Source organism: Nicotiana sylvestris, chromosome 6, assembly GCF_000393655.2.
Source record: "Nicotiana sylvestris chromosome 6, ASM39365v2, whole genome shotgun sequence".
NCBI classification, from domain to species: Eukaryota; Viridiplantae; Streptophyta; class Magnoliopsida; order Solanales; family Solanaceae; genus Nicotiana; species Nicotiana sylvestris.
Window position 1 is genome coordinate 118,765,211 of NC_091062.1, and position 6,674 is coordinate 118,771,884.

The 6,674-nt window shown below is 33.0% G+C and overlaps 1 long non-coding RNA gene across 1 annotated transcript; it reads left to right on the forward strand.

The window, feature by feature from the left end:
• The first annotated feature begins 1,662 nt into the window (after positions 1-1,662).
• LOC138870161 (uncharacterized) lies at positions 1,663-2,167 on the forward strand. The gene is made up of 3 exons (XR_011400396.1): positions 1,663-1,708; positions 1,788-1,886; positions 2,117-2,167. It is a non-coding gene; the product is annotated as an uncharacterized lncRNA (long non-coding RNA).
• Positions 2,168-6,674: the final 4,507 nt, after the last annotated feature.

Below are 6,674 nucleotides of genomic sequence, written 5' to 3' on the forward strand. Positions count from 1 at the left end.
GAATGAGAAAGAGAAAGACAAAGATAAAGACAAGGATAGCTACACTATACTTGGCTTTCTTTTTGCCTTTTGTGTTTGGATTATGGAAGTAATTCCTATTTTCCAGGAAAAACAATTTGTGAACTTCCAAGAATCTGGTTATCCTCGGATGTTGTGTTATTCGGAAATGAAATCTCCACAATATGATTCTCTGTGTAAAAAATACTCCCATAATGAAAATGTAAGTTAATCTAATTACTAGCTATTTTTTTGTTTATTTGTTTTAGTTCTGAAAACTTATGTTTATTTTTTGTTATATTATAGTTGTATAAGTTGATCGAGGTGTCACCATTTATTCCTGTTAAAGAAGATACATAGCCTATTAGTGTGAAAAAATTAATTTCTCAAGATCAAAGCTCAATGCCTTCTTCCACACAATTTGATGAAGCCATGCTTAAGGAAATTGTTAAAGTAGGTTTTCTGCCTTTGAATAGCATTAGTTTTTTATTTGATTATTTTTTGCTTACGATACTTTTTTGTTTTTATGTTTTTTGATTCAGAGATTATCAGAGAGTTTTAAGAAGGATCTGCAAGCTGAAGTTACTAGAATAAATCAAAAAATAGATGTATCAGATAAAATAATTGAGAATGAAATCATGGTAATATCATTAATTTCAGTTAGTCTAAGTTCAGGACTTTGTTTCCTTAACTTTTGAACTTAATACTTGAAGTTTAGGACCAAGTTTCCTTAACTTTTGAACTTAAAACTATAAGTTAAGGACTGCTTGTCCTTAACTTTTGAACTTAAAACTTGAAGTTTAGGACCAAGTGTCCTTAACTTTTGAACTTACAACTTGAAATTTAGGACCAAGTGTCCTGAACTTTTGAACTTGAAACTTGAGGTGCAGGACCAAGTGTCCTTAACTTTTCAATTTGAAAGTTGAAGTTCAGGACCAAGTGTCCTTAACTTTTTAACTTGGAATTCAAAGTTAAGGACTGCATGTCTTTAACTTTTGCACTTGTTACTCTATATTAAGGACTGCCTCTCCTTAACTTCTTTACTTGTAACTTGAAGTTTAGGACTACCTGTCCTTACCTTTCTAACTTAGTTTCTTTCTCAGGATTAACAGAAAAGTCTAGGATCAAAGCTTGATACTTTGTTGAAGATTTATGTGAAACCTGATGAAAGGAACATAGAGAGAGAATCTATTGTTCTAATTACTAAAGATGGAGTTGATGATCATTGTCGTGGTACAAAGCCTACTGTTACAATTAACAAAGATACAGGTGGTGATGAACGTGATGATATGGATGTGCATGAAGAAGTTCAGTATGAAAGAGATTTTAGAGATGCACATCGAGATGATGAAATTGAGAACGTCACTAATATTGGGAACGGTTAGATATAGATTTTGAATTTTTTTTCATTGAAATTTATATTCAATAGCGGAATACATATAAACTTTTTTGTGATTACAAATATTTGTAGAATCTATTGATGGAGTGGAAGTTCAAGATGTAGGAGAATGTCAAGACCAGGAAAATCCAAAAGAGACGGGAATAACAGAAAAAAATTGTAAATGTGGATTGCAATCTCAGGAGGAATTAGAAAGTCCACTGGGAACAAGTGTCAGTGAGATTGTATGCAAATGCTTAGAAGGAACATATGATCTGTCTACACCTCTATCATATAAAGAGAAATTTGGAGTTCAAACTTGTGCCAATCAAGGTTAGATAAAATTTTCATTATATATTGAATGTTAGTTTTAGTGAATTATTAGAATGGGTATTAATTGCAAATGCTACAGAATCTTTTGAAGCTGCAAGGGAAGAAGCTGGAGTGGAGTATCAAGAGAAAAGTGGAGTACAATCTCAAGACGTAGAAAATACCGAAGGAACAAGCAGAAGTGAGATTGTTTCCAAATGCATAGATGGAACATGTGATCTCTCTACACCTCCCTCTCTTACCGATAATATTAGAACCCAAGAAAATGCTAGTGAAGATAATGATTTAATTGGGATGATCTTGACTATTGCAAATGGTTAGACAGTGTTTTTTTTAATTTTTTACATGTTTGTTTTAATCAAAGATTAGTAACAAGTACTAATTGTGTTAGCTCTTGTAAATATTTTTCAGAATCTTGTGAACTTGCAACTGAAGAACATGGAGAACAATTGCAAGATAAAGAAAAAGTGCAGTTGGAAGATAAAGAAAATGATGCAAGCAATATGTTAGCTGAATTGTCTATTAAAAAAACACAAGAAGGCAGTGTGAACAAGACAGGTATTGATTGTGTCCTAAATATTATATTCATAATTGAAATTTTGTCTCTTTATTTGACGACTTGCAGCAAACTAATATATATATATATATATATATATATATATATATATATATATATATACACACACACACATATATATATATATATGTATAGTGTTGCCTGCAGAGGAAAACAATGATGAAGCTCTTAACTAATATACGAGGAAAAGAAAGAGAGATAGTATTGGTTATAATGGTCCGTCATTTTCTATTCTTACTCCTACTCCTCCAAGTACATGAATGAGCATTGATAGGGGTTTGTCTATGGAGGTTGAAGAAAATGTTGAAGAAGAGCTTGGTTGAGGTAAAAGGAATAAGAGGCTTAGTTGGCAGTTGAAATCTCCTTTTGATCAGGAAAGAAAAACAGGAACATCGATGGCAGACAATCAAAATACTCCCAAGAGTTCAGGCTGGATAAAATCAACATATACTCATAGGCGTATTTTTCATTATGCCACAGATGATGCAAAATTATTGAAGAAATTCATTGTGTGGTTGGGCAAGGAGAAAAGGAGAGGTCGCAAAAAAGAGTAAGTTCCTTAATATATTTCAGTATTGATATTGAAATTGCTAAAGTTAAGTGTCCTTAACTTCTGTTGATTGTAAGTCTAAGTTTAGGACCAAGTGTCCTTAACTTTTGAATTTGAAAATCAAAGTTAAGGAGCAAGTGTCCTTAACTTTTCAACTTGGAAATCAAAGTTCAGGACTAAGTGTCCTGAACTTTTGAACTTGTATGTCAAAGTTCAGGACCATGTGTCCTTAACTTTTGAACCTGCAAGTCAAACTTAAGGACTTCTGTCCTTAACTTTTGAACTTGATACTCAAAGTTAAGGATAGACAGTCCTTAAGTTTTGAACTTTGAACTCAAAGTAAGTGTCTTGAACTTTTAAACTTGTAAGTCTAAGTTCAGGACCACGTGTCCTTAACTTTTGAACTTGAAACTCTAACTTCAGGACCAAGTGTCCTTAGCTTTTGAACCAGTAATTCAAATTTAAGGACTGCCTGTCCTTAATTTTTCAACTTGAAAGGCTAAGTTCATGACTAACTTCTAACTTTGATATTTTCAAAATTTTCAGGGGACAAACTGATATATATGCTGATGATAATGGGGTGAGAAAGAATCCATACAAATTGTATCATCAAAAAATCAGTAGCAACATGTTCTTCCTTGAGCTTTCAGATAGCAGCTTTGTACTTGATGATAAGGTTAGATAATTCGCAAGGCATTTATTTTCTTTATTCTTAATTTATCATTTTTAATTATTTTATAACTGATGGATTTGTTTTATTTTTTGCCTTTTTATGAAGCATATTGACATTGCCCTATATTATCTTAGAAAGAAGGAATGCTACCACCCTCGCAACCATCCTATTCGTTGCACAACTACTGATATTCTTTTTCATAACTATATGGTGCTTGTATATAAAGATTTCAGTGAAGATGCTACTGATGACTTTTGGTGTGCTGGTGATAATCAGTTGTTTCTGACACCATATGTGTGGGGGGCGGCAGCCATAGATGTGGAATTGCTTGGACGGAGGTTGACAAAATCTTTTTTCCATGTCGGCTTCCTTCAGAAGATGATAATGTTGTGACACACTTTGTTTTGGGGGTATTGGACTTGAATCAGAAAAGGATTGATGTATACGATTCCATATATAGTGAGCCATATGAGGCAGGAATGAATCACATGGAAATGTATGCACGCATGATCCCCCACTTGCTAAAGTTCTCACAGTTTGACAAACATCACAAATCGTTTGGAATTGCCTTCAGCAAATTTGATATTCACTGACAAAGATCACCACACCAAACTGGATCATACGTGTTGTTATTTGTTATATTATTTATATGTAATTTAGATTTATTATTTAATTCACTGCATATCTTACATTTTTCTTAGGACTGATTGTGGTGCATTCCTGATCAAATATGTCGAGCTGTTGATGATTGGAAAAGATTTGGAGAAATTCCAACCTTAAGATATAAAAGACTTTAGAAAAGAACTTGCCGCAAATCTTTGGGCACATGGTGAGTGAAAAAGAAATTCTGGTTATGATACACCACCAAAAAATGTTGGCGATGATTATGAGAGTGAAAATGAAACTTGTTGTCCAAAGGAGTTGAAGTTTAGTTGAAAAGAAAGTTAGTTGTGGTTGATCTTTTGTATAAAATTGCTGTAAAGGATACATATGAATTCTACAAGTTCAGAAAACTTCTGAAATATTCTGTAAATTCCTCAAAAGGCACTTATATTTTGTTTGTGTAGCATAATTTTTTGTCACAGCTATGCAAAATAACAATTTCAGAAGTAATATCAAGTCATCATGTTATTAATTTCTTTGTTTCTTTTAAGTGTTGTTTTGTCCATTGAGTTAGTTAGTATTAGTTCATGACTAAGTGTAATTGAACTTCAAATTCAAAGTTAAGGACCAAGTGTCCTTAACTTTTGAACTTTGAACACAAAGTTAAGGACTGCATGTCCTGAACTTTTGAACGTGTAATTCAAACTTAAGGATTGCCTGTCCTTTACTTTTGAACCTGCATGTCAAACTTAAGGACTCCTGCCCTTAACTTTTGTAAAGTTAAGGACAGATAGTCATTAACCTTTGAACTTTGAACTCAAAGTTAAGGACTGCCTGTCCTTAACTTTTAAACGTGTAATTCAAACTTAAGGACTGTCTATCCATAACTTTTTAACCTGCAAGTCAAACTTAAGGACTCATGTCCTTAACCTTTGAACTTGAAACTCAAAGATAAGGACAGATAATCCTTAAGTTTTGAACTTTGAACTATAAGTTAAGGACTGTCTGTCCTTAACTTTTGAACTTGAAACTCAAAGTTAAGGACAGACAGTCCTTAAGTTTTGAACTTTGAACTATAAGTTAAGGACTGTTTGTCCTTAACTTTTGAACTTTGAACACAAAGTTAAGGAATGCTTGTCCTGAACTTTTGAACGTGTAATTCAAACTTAAGGACTGCCTGTCCTTAACTTTTTAACCTGCAAGTCAAACTTAAAGACTCTTGTCCTTAACCTTTGAACTTGAAACTCAAAGTTAAGGACAGACAGTCCTTAACTTTTGAACTTGAAACTCAAAGTTAAGGACAGGCAGTCCTTAAGTTTTGAACTTTGAACTATAAGTTAAGGACTGTATGTCCTTAACTTTTGAACCTATAACTCAAATTGAAGGACAGACAGTCCTTAAGTTTTGAACTTGAAACTCAAAGTTAAGGACTGCCTGTCCTTAACTTTTGAACCTGCAAGTCAAACTTACGGACTCCTGTCCTTAACTTTTAATCTTTGAACTCAAAATAAACAAAAAGAAGGTAAGCAGAAAGAAATTTTGAAAATTCAGACATCTACTCAAATAAGAATAATCAAAATGAATCCAATTTATAGATAAAACTTAAAAGAGTCGATAAACATAAGTGGATATATCTACTATTCTCTATGCTTTCTTGAAAATGGATGGACTGCCGGAGAATGTATACAAGTTGTTCTATTATGACCAATTCTTCTGCAACGACCACATTTGAATGTTATTTTTGATGACTCGATAGCTGGAATATGCCTTTTCTCCTGCCTTCTACCTGGTGGCACTTTGAAATCTAGAGGTTTAACAATTTGTGACTTAACACTCTCTGGTACAATCTAAGAATCAGTATGTCCTACAGGATGTATTTGTCTTTCATATGTTTTCATCCAAGATTCCTTTAAGTACCAGTGCGAACAAAAGTTGAACTTCTTGATGTTTCTCTTCTCGATAGCTGCAATTGCATGTATGCATGGTAATTTATCAAATTGAAATTGAAAACAATCACATGTTCTTTTATTTAAGTCCACCAAGAAAGTTATTCCTTCTTCTTCAACTCTAGAACGCCATGAATCAACAGGGAAGACCTTCAATGTTGAAAAATTATAAGTTAGTACATTATGTTAAATTATATTAAAATCATAATCTAAACATAGAACATAATACTTACATTCAAAGTAAATGCTAAATCTATTTTTTTCTTCAATTCCTCCTCTACCCAACAAGAAACATCATAAAAAATTCCTTCTGCTTTATTTCTTCTTTCGTAAAACCAACGTTGTAGCTTCACTCGAATGAAACCCACTATTCTTAATATAGGCAGCTCCCTTGCTTCTAGTAGGACAGAATTCATTGACTCAACTATGTTTGTTGTGAGCATGTGATATCTTCATCGTGGACTACAAGAACGTGCCCACCTTTCTGGTGGTTCTTCCATCAAATAGTTATAAGTTTTCTTATCTACTTTTACTATATCTGACATGTATAGATCAAATTTTTTGTGCCTGTATACTCTTGCAGCACTTTGAAAATGTTTATGACCTCACTTTTCACCCTT